Below are 10,030 nucleotides of genomic sequence, written 5' to 3'. Positions count from 1 at the left end.
TGTATCAATCTTTGAGTAGCTTCCTCATGCTCATGAGATTACTGTATTGAACTTTGGTTTGCTTCCTCTCTCTCCCTATCATGTTCACACTGAGTCCTTTGCAGGTTTTATTCATGTTCATTCACCATGTTTTCTAGTAATATTTATAGAGCTTTTGCGGAACTCTCCTCTGGAATACACATTATCTGTTCTGTCACCTGGTTATCATGAGTGGGAGTTGAGATACCAGAACTTGCATTTTTCTTGTGTTTTTTTGGCTTGTTCTGCCCATTTGATATGAAGTGACACCAGTTTTCTGCTAGAATACATTTTTCAAGGCATGCATCAACCAAAGTCCTGTAGTGGCACAGGCAAAATAATGCAGATATAATCTAGGTCAACAGATACAATCTATTAAACATCAAACAACTATGGATTAATGGGCTAACAACAGCAAGGATGAATTTGGCAAACCAGAAATTATTATATTTAGGGACAAATGAGGAAAAATAGGATTAGAAGAATGTGGAAAGGTAAAAGGAGAGTGAATTTAACCAAGTTCTAATCTCAAAGAAGGAAATGGATTGGACAGAATAGTAGGAGAGAGCATAAAACAGACAAGAAAAATTGGAAAAACGAATACTTAAGTTTAAAAAATGAATCCTAAAAATTATCTAAGTTTAAGGTGATATTGAGAGAAGAAAAGGATACGATTAGAAGAGGGGAGGGTTAGAAAGGAGACATGAAAAACTAAAAAACAAAGATTCTCAAAAATTATATAGGGAAAAAGAGATAATACTGCTATTACAGAATTTAAGGCTAAGAAGTTTTGAATTGAGTAATACAATTCTTGTTTAAGTGTGTATACAATGGTGGTAAGGTCTTGAAAAATTAAAAATTGACCATTACCATTACTAACTTGCTAACTGCTGATTCTGCTTCTGTAAACTTGCTTATGCTAACACTGACCCTTCCCTTCCCAGAAATGAGTTAAGGAGTTTCAGGGACCAGAAGCCGGCCCCAGGACAAGGTCAGTGGTCGTAGATAAAGAACAGACAGTATGTGTTCCTCAGTTCCCATTTAGAAATTCCCCAGACAGAAACTTGAGATAACAACCACCTGGCAACACCCCAAGGTAAGCCAAATGTCAACCAATCATAGGCCTGTAACCATGTAAACCCCCCTTAAACCAACCATGAGCCAATTGTTTTACAAAGAGTGCTACAAAATTTTCCACTTGGCAAAGTGATTGTTGGCGTATATGGTGACCTTTAAATGGACCAATCATGGGATGCTTTGTGTTATGCGTTAATCTTGTGGGTTTTTGCCTTTAAAAAGGCTTGTAAACACTGCTCCGGGCTCTCTGACTGACCAGGGCAGAGAGTTCGTTTGCGCAAACGTCAAATAAACTCCTCTTGCTTATTGCATCTCCCGGCCTGGAGTCTGAGTTTCTGGGGCGCCCTCCCATTGACGAAAGTATCCTAGGGGATTTGGGTCATTCATTTGGTGCATTTACCGGGAAACAGGCGCCCCCAAACCCCAGATTCCAGGACCGGCAGGAGGTAAGATAGAGCTCTTGTCTTGTGTGTTTGTCACTTTTGTTTTCCGTTCTGGAATCCAAATCTGTATTTGGACTAGAGGGAAAAGCAGATGTGCCCATTACCCTAGTCCCACCCTGGAACCCTGCCCCAGGGTCCTTTGAATCTGTATTTGGGCCAGAGGGAAAAGCAGAAGTGCCCAGTATCCTGGGAAGGAAGAGATTCGAGTGTCTCCCTGTTCTGGGGATTTAAGGCAAGGCCGGCCACTCCCATCTGTAATTTCCTTCCTCATCTGTATTCACTCGGTTGCTGCACGGCATCTGGTTCTGTCTATCTCTGTTTAGTGTTACTGGTTTTAATGTGTGTTTTGTATTCTCTATAGAGATGGGACAACAAGTGAGTCTACTCCTAGGACACCCCGAGACCCTGTCCTAGTTCATTTGAAAACAAAAACTGCTGGTTCTGCTTTTGTAACTTGTTTGTCAATTATGAAGCTGCCACTGACCACCTGCAAGTGGCCCCAGTTAGATCTCAGCCTTGGGCCTTGGCTCAGGGGGGTCTGAGCATGAGGGAGAACCTGTCAGTCTGAGGGGACAGCCACTAGGGATTTTTCTTTTCCCTTGCCCCAAGATGACGGAATTCTCCTCTGCCTTGGAAGGCCCCTGAGTCAACGTCTGCAGGAATCTAAAAGAAAAATCTTCTGGAGGTGAGTAGGGGGTGTTGAGCCCCCTGGTAAGTGAATGGTGGTGAGATGTCACCCCATTCACTGAGACTTGATTTTGTCGATGTGGCCACTTGTTTGTCTTGTTTACTTTAGTGTGTGTGTTTGTTTTATGTTTTCTGGGTTAGGGAAGTTCTGGGTGAGTGTGGCAGGCTCACTCAACAGACTCTGGATTCAGCTTGCTGAGTGGGAGCAGCACAGAGTTCCGGTAGGAATAAACTGGGGACCATTACTCCCCAACTCAGCCTTCAGTTCTTGTCTAGTTCTATTTTAGAATTAGTACCAGTTTTAAATGTGGATCCTTGCTTTTTGTGTTTATCTGAGTTTTTGTTATTTATTTATTTAAACATCTCTGGGGGAATAAAAGTTCCAACTGGGTTAGTTTGGTTCCCTTCAAGCCTCAGGCTGCATTTTCTCATTGTGGAGGCTGCCGGCAGGGAGGGTATAGAAGGCTTTGTGCCTGGTTTGGACTTTTTCAGCTAGTCCTGACAATGTAACAATTTGTAAAGTGCTCTTGTCTAAAATTGGATTAAAAAAATCTAGCCAGTTTAGTTTTAGGTGACCCCCTCCCCCAGCCCTCCTCCAACAGAAGGGATTCAAGAGACTAATTAGTGAATTGCCTTGCTAGACAAACAAGCTCTGGGAAAATAAAGCCCAACAAAGGTACCTAGTTTAAAAGAAATACTGTCTTAAATTTTTGTTTAAAAACTTTAAAAGGTGTACGTACAACTGATTTTGATTTTTGTGCGCTTTAAGATCTGTGTGAGTGTTTTGTGTGTGTCTGTGAATGTGTTCAAAGATAAGAATTGTCAGCATGCTGTAACAATTGGATGAGTTTAAATTTAAAAATTCAAAAGGTTAAACCTGAGAGTGTGTTTCTATTGATATCTGTCTAAAGGCCTGCAAAGGTAATTTAGGCATTGTTGGGATCATTAGAGATCACATTCCTAAGCCATCTAGAAAGATGCTTTTGCAAACCAGAGTGTGAGTGTTTTGTGTGTGTGTGTGAACGTGTTCAAAGATAAGAATTGTCAGCATGCTGTAACAATTGGGTGAGTTTAAATTTAAAAGTTCAAAAGGTTATGAGGTTTGGACATTAACAAAAATGTTTTAAATGGCTCTTTAAAGATTCTTTAACTTGAAAATTAGAAAATCTGGTATTTTAAAAAACTAATTTTTTAAAATGCATAAGACTGTTTATACTGCAATCAAGTTATCTGGCTTAACAAAAATGCATTGGCTAATTGGGATCTAGTTCCCTTGGCTAAAATTTGGGGATAAATATTAAAAATTTAAATATAAAGGTTAGTTTAACACCATCAAAGATATTACTTGTTCTGTCTGTCTAAAAACTGTGTATTTCATTCGAAAACCAAGAGATAAGAAAAGGGGAAAAACTTAGAAGCCAACAGAAGACCTATCGTTAGGGGTGAGGGGTGAACAAGTAGAAGTGCAGTTCAGCTGGCCATGCATGGTGGGACAAGTACTGGGAGTAGTCCACGCATAGTGAAAGAGGGCAAGCTGGCACAAACGCAGTTCATCTAACCCTAAAGAGTCAGATTTGGTGTGTGCCCATTCTATAGAAGGGACTGAGTGGCCCATCTTTGTTGTCTCTTTGCCCTGCAGATAGACACTGAAAACATGATGGTTAAAGTGAGTGATGTGATGATCTGATTAGTATTGCTAAAACTTCCCTTGGATGTGTTAACATTAAAATTAGGAAGGCCTTAAAAAGAGGGTTAAAAAGTTATTTGTATAATGTGGCTTACTTTCAATTATGTTCTGCAATTAGGATGTTTTTAAAAGTTATAAAGGTGTTAAGTCTAGCTTTTTGGTTCAGTTATGATGATTGTTATTTTCGCATTAAGGAAAAATTGTCATTTGAGTTCAAAAATCTTAATGTGTGTCTGTTATAAAACAAGCAGCCAAGAGGTAATGAGTGAAACTTGGCCTCAATGTTTCAAGGGATCTTTTCAAAATGCAAATAAAAACTGAGGTATACAATATTAAAAAGAAGATTAAAGGAGACTTAAAAAAATCGGAAATGGATTTTCGGATATAAAGTTTAAATGTAAAATTGTTCTTAACATTGGCCTCACTGTACACAAAGAAAAAAATTAGTATTATCAAAATGATTGCTATTCTAGTTTGCTCTTATTGGTTTTTTTTTTAAGTTTCCTGCAAATCCCAGAGCAAAGCACAGAGGATTCTTACAAGTTTGTTTGATGTAACTTTGACTCTTAATAAGTTTCAGGTAAGAGCATGCTTAAAAGCTACTTCTATGTTGACCACCTTGTTGCTTTTAATTGGAGTAAGGTGGCCTTTTATGAATCTCATTGATCTGCAAACTGGTTCAAAGCCAGCCCGGGCACAAAAAGGTCCCTGTGAGACTGTCACCTCTACTCAGGCAGCAGAGTGCTGAATGAGCAAGCAGAGTTGCTTTGGAACTCATTGTGGCAGAGTACTAGCATTGAGCTGTAGAGCTGAGGGACAGCACCCAGGCCGCGAGTTCAGGTCCAGCGACCAGCTAAAGGGAAATGCCAATGAGGCATTTATCCCAATGTGGAGAAGACACACCTAGGACAAAAGCACTGGAGGAGCATCCAGAGACAGTAAGCCACTGCTTGGATTGCAGAAATGTCAGATCCTAGAGTCATTTGTGTGTGGCCCTTCAAAACTGGTCAGAGCCAGGAGGTCAAGGGAGATAGTTTGTAAGCATGCCTAATGTTCATGACTACCTTGTAAGGGACAGGAACTTGCCAGTCCTCTGTGATAGTAAAAATTAATGTTATAAAATGTGGGGGATAGTTTAAATCTCAACCCCTTTATGTGCCAAAAGCTCTAATTGGCAGCTCTAATTGAGCTGACACTAGTTACATGAAGTTCATCTGTTCAGGAAAAATTTTGTAAACCTGAGAGTGTATTTCTATTGATATCTGTCTAAAGGCCTGCAAATGTAACTTAGGCATTGTTGGGATCATTAGAGATCACATTCCTAAGCCATCTAGAAAGATGCTTTTGCAAACCAGAGTGCTAAACAAGCTACACTGCTGTAGCCGGAGAAAAGGTCTGTGCAGTTGTCAAAAGTTAAATATTGTTCTTAATGACATCTAACCCTGATAGCCTCTTTGTAAAATAGGCTAAGGTTATAGGTTCCTGGCTAGGTAAGATCAATGCCCCTGAAGTCAGCTTGAAGTAGTTACAGAAGATGTACCTTCGCACTTCTACCCCCATTTTAAGATCAATGGTCCATAGTCAGTTTTGAAAAAATGAGACAAAATAGATAAAATAATTTTTTTTAAAAGGCATAAAAAATAGTGTTAACAGTTGTCGGTGTGCAAGGTGTGGAGACTGCATCTGTCAGAGATGGTTAAAAGACTAAGACTTCTGAGCCTTCTGTGTCTATTTACAAAAATATCTGGTTAATAAAAAAGTTGTGATTTTGGTAAATTGTCCTGGACTATTGTTTAAAGATCTTAAAAACTAGCAGGATCAAAGCCTGCCAAGCCTATGCAATATATCCTTAACCAGTCTGTGTAGGAATTTACAGGCCATCAAGAGGTGTGACTGTCCCTTGTAGCCACTGAGAGAACCTACTGCTGCTGCTGCTGCTGCTGCATACCCTAATGGGTAAAGTTTGATGATGTCCTGACAGCCACCTGGAGAAACTCCTGCCTGATTCCATCACCTGAGTCTGCTTCCTGGTTGACTGCAGCTAAATCTAAGATCTTGTGGGACATTCTTTTGGGTGATATCCAGAAACCCTCTCTTCCCTGGATATTGGGGACAAGGATATCACTGGCTTGCTTGCCTTAGGTACTTCAGTGCATAGTGACTGGAAATCCACTCAATGGTCACAGCCTAGTTTGGCTCTGGTATGGTAATAACCTGAGTGTGTTATCAATGGATGTAATACTCTTAGCCTTAAAATCTAGCAAGCTTCTAAATCCCAGTGTTACCTTGAAGTTGTTCTGAGATAACTTTGTTTCACAAGCCACAGGAAAAATTGGGAAGTTTTAAACTCTAGCCACAAAGAAGCTCAAGGAATTGTAACAAAGAGGAGGGTAGTAAAGAGTTTTGAGAAAAGAATTGGGGGAAAATGTCCCCTTTGGAGAAGAAAGGATTTAAAAAGTAAGGATTGTCTTTAAGACAAACCTCAGAAAGTTTAAGTATGTAGCAAATGGTAAAGAAAGCCTTGGAAAAGGAATTGGAAAAATTTAAAAATTGTATTTAAGACAAACCTCAGAAAGTTTAAGTATGTAGCAAATGGTATGAGTATGTCGCAAATGGTATGAGTATGTCTCAAATGGTATGAGTATGTCTTAAAATTGGAGCCTACAAGTACAGCTGGCATAAAATTAAGTTAACTGTGATACACGGAGTCAGAACTTGTGGAAAAAAATGTAAGGGTCTTTGGTACTGTTAATTTTGTTACAATCGGACCTTGTATACTCAACAGACTAGTGTCTTTTGTAAAAGAAAAAAAATCAGCACAGTCCGTCCATTAGTTCTGAGATCTCAATACCAAGCACTGATCAATAATATATGGACACCCTGAATTTTAAGATTAAAATTAGTCGACAGAAGAAGTGGGAAATGAAAGATTAATAATTGACCATTACCATTACTAACTTGCTAACTGCTGATTCTGCTTCTGTAAACTTGCTTATGCTAACACTGACCCTTCCCTTCCCAGAAATGAGTTAAGAAGTTTCAGGGACCAGATGCCGGCCCCAGGACAAGGTCAGTGGTCGTAGATAAAGAACAGACAGTACGTGTTCCTCAGTTCCCATTTAGAAATTCCCCAGACAGAAACTTGAGATAACAACCACCTGGCAACACCCCAAGGTAAGCCAAATGTCAACCAATCATAGGCCTGTAACCATGTAAACCCCCCTTAAACCAACCATGAGCCAATTGTTTTATAAAGAGTGTTACAAAATTTTCCGCTTGGCAAAGTGATTGTTGGCGTATATGGTGACCTTTAAATGGACCAATCACGGGATGCTTTGTGTTATGCGTTAATCTTGTGGGTTTTTGCCTTTAAAAAGGCTTCTAACCGCTGCTCGGGGCTCTCTGACTGACTGGGGCAGAGAGTCCGTTTGCGCAAATGTCAAATAAACTCCTCTTGCTTATTGCATCTCCCGGCCTGGAGTCTGAGTTTCTGGGGTGCCCTCCCGTTGATGAAAGTATCCTAGGGGACTAGGGTCTTTCAGTCTAATATTTGATGACGGCATATATCTGAGGATGAGCAGAACAGCAATTAAGTCACACAAAAAAGAAAGAAACTGAAGAAAAATGAAAAGAATGAAAAAGAAAAAAAAAGAAAAAAAGGACCAAAAGGTCAGTAGAGATTTAAACAAAGCACACACACACACACACATATACACCTAAAATAAAAAATAGGAGGGGAGAAAAAAAAGAATAATAGAAAACAATTTAAAAAACTAAAAAACAAAAAGGTACAACAAAGAGCTCTTTTTTTTGGGGGGGGGGATGGATTAGATGGGAAGATCCTGTATCTCCCTGTGTCTGTAACCAGTCTCTTGGTGGAGTCTCCAGTCTTCTTGTGGTGTTTGGTTTGGTTTTGGCTAGATTGGTTTCTTAAGTCAATCTGTTTAAGCAGGAAGGAAAATGCTCTGTTTTACCCAGGATTTTGTGATCCTCCTCCCAGGCTAGTTCAATGAGAGGGAGATCTGCTTTGAGTTTCACAAAAGAAGGAGATGGCTGTTTCCTCTAGTTTGGAGAAGTTGTGATGAGGCTAGGTTCTGGGTAGAATTGAGGCCTTTCAGCAAATTGTAGCTTTTCCCTGAGGGGTAGCTTCTGAGACACTCACAGAATCCAGCCTGGAGCCATGCTCAGGGTTTATGTTTACTGAATTTCACTTGATTGTCTAGGCTGCTGTAGGGAGGGGCAGTCTCTGGCTCTGTTTACCCAGTGAAGATAGTCACTCCCCTCATGGCAGAGCTTTGTCTGCTTGGGCTGGGTGACTTTTCCCAGGGAAGAACTGAGCCTGGCAGATCAGGTCAGGTCAGGTGCATGTGACCTCCTAAATGTCTCTTTTTTTTTTTTTTCAAGGCCTGAGTTGGAGCTAGCTGGGCCTTTTCAATATCAAATATGGAGGCCTCCGGGGGTGAGGGTGGGAGGGGTGGCCTTCTTTCCTCTGTTCCCTGAGGAGGAGTGAGTATGTCAGGATTCTACTCACCCTGGAGTCTTGGTTCCTGGGTTGTCTCTGGTCTGTGATATGCAGGATGAAGAAACCTGCTTCTTGTCAGCCCTTTCTGGTTTTAAGAACAATCTGGTCACCTGCTGTTTCTGGCACCATTGTCCCAGACTCTGTGTTGTTCGTTTGGCGGCTAGGCTGCTGCGATTGCTGCCTCCACCGAAGCTGCAGCTAATGGCAAGTGCTCAGATCTGTCTCCTTGCCTATATTTTCCCTCTCTGGCCAAACCCTCTGTACTGTGATGGCACACTTAGTAATTCTCTGGCCTAGGACTCTTCACTGGAACACTACAACTATTTTCTATGTGAGAGCTTCTTTAGCCTCTAGCTCTTTCCTCCTGCAACCTCCCGTAAAATAATCTGTTGTTGCTTTTTAAAAAAACTGGTGCCAGTGGCTCATGCCTGCAATCATAACAACTCAGGTGGCTGAGATCTGATAATCGAGGATTAGTAACAGCCTTGGTAAGAAGGTCTGTGCGTCTATTATCTCATTAACTGGTTACCAAGAAACTAAAAGGGGGACTGTGGGCCAAACTAGTAGGGTGATAGCCTTGAGCACAAGAGAACAGGGATTTCAACCAGGCGCTCAGTTCAAGCTTCACATATAAAAAAAGTTAAAAACAATTTGCCATCATTTGTAATCTCAGCATCCTCAACTAGTGGTTTATTTAAAGCCAATTTGCATCTCAGTTTGCACATATTTAGGTGGGGGATCTAAACTTATATAACAGTTAAAAGAAAAAAAATGAGCACTAGTGTACAGGTGGCTCACGCCTGTAATCCTACCTTCTCAGGAGGCTGAGAAATGAGGATGGTGGCTCAAAGCCAGACCTGGGCAGAAAAGTTACCATGAGACTGCTATTTCCAATTAACCATTAAAAAACCAGAAATGGCACTATGGTTTAAACTTGTATGGTAGAGTGCTAACTTTGAGCAAAGAAGCTCTGGGACAGCACCCATGCCCTGTATTCAAGCCCCATGTCTAAAGGAAAAAATAAAGAGTTCAGGGCTGGGAAGGTGGCTAAGTGGTAGAGTGCTTGCCTTGCATGTATGAGCCTTTGGGTTCGATTTCTCAGTACCACGTAAGCAGAAAATCCAGAAGTGGCACTGTGGTTCAAGTGGTATAGTGATATCCTTGAGGTGAAGAGCTAAGGGACAGTGCCCAGGCCCAGATTTCAGAACCAATGATTGACAAAAGTCAAACAAAAAAAGAGTTCAAATAATTACATGATGTGTACAATAGAATATACACTAAAGATGAAAGATTAAATTAATAAATTAATAATTGAAATTATCAACATTGTTTCAATTTTGTAGGTGGTGAATGTAGCAGAAAAAGTGATAAGAAATAATGATTCATTTCTAACAACTCTTCGATTTTTTAAACTCATTTACTACTTTTAAACAAAAGAAATATTTAAGTATCACTTTACAGAAAAACAAAATTTGTACGCGTATTTTAGCCTGAATTCCACATTTTATAATTTGCCTTTTAGTAAACAATCAGTATCTTTTCATATAAAATTCCTGTAATACCTTTATTTAATACTTCACATCTTTCCAGTATTTG

The 10,030-nt window shown here is 40.2% G+C and overlaps 1 long non-coding RNA gene across 1 annotated transcript; it reads left to right on the top strand.

Annotated features, from left to right (window-relative positions):
* The first annotated feature begins 1,479 nt into the window (after positions 1 to 1,479).
* On the top strand, positions 1,480 to 7,699 carry LOC138829443 (uncharacterized). The gene is made up of 2 exons (XR_011372609.1): positions 1,480 to 1,541; positions 2,148 to 7,699. It is a non-coding gene; the product is annotated as an uncharacterized lncRNA (long non-coding RNA).
* Positions 7,700 to 10,030: the final 2,331 nt, after the last annotated feature.

This window comes from Dipodomys merriami, unplaced genomic scaffold (assembly GCF_024711535.1).
Source record: "Dipodomys merriami isolate MVZ:Mamm:240054 unplaced genomic scaffold, mDipMer1.0.p SCAF_1719, whole genome shotgun sequence".
Taxonomy (NCBI): Eukaryota; Metazoa; Chordata; class Mammalia; order Rodentia; family Heteromyidae; genus Dipodomys; species Dipodomys merriami.
Note: the sequence above shows the minus strand (reverse complement) of the source record. Positions and strands in the feature narration are given on the sequence as shown.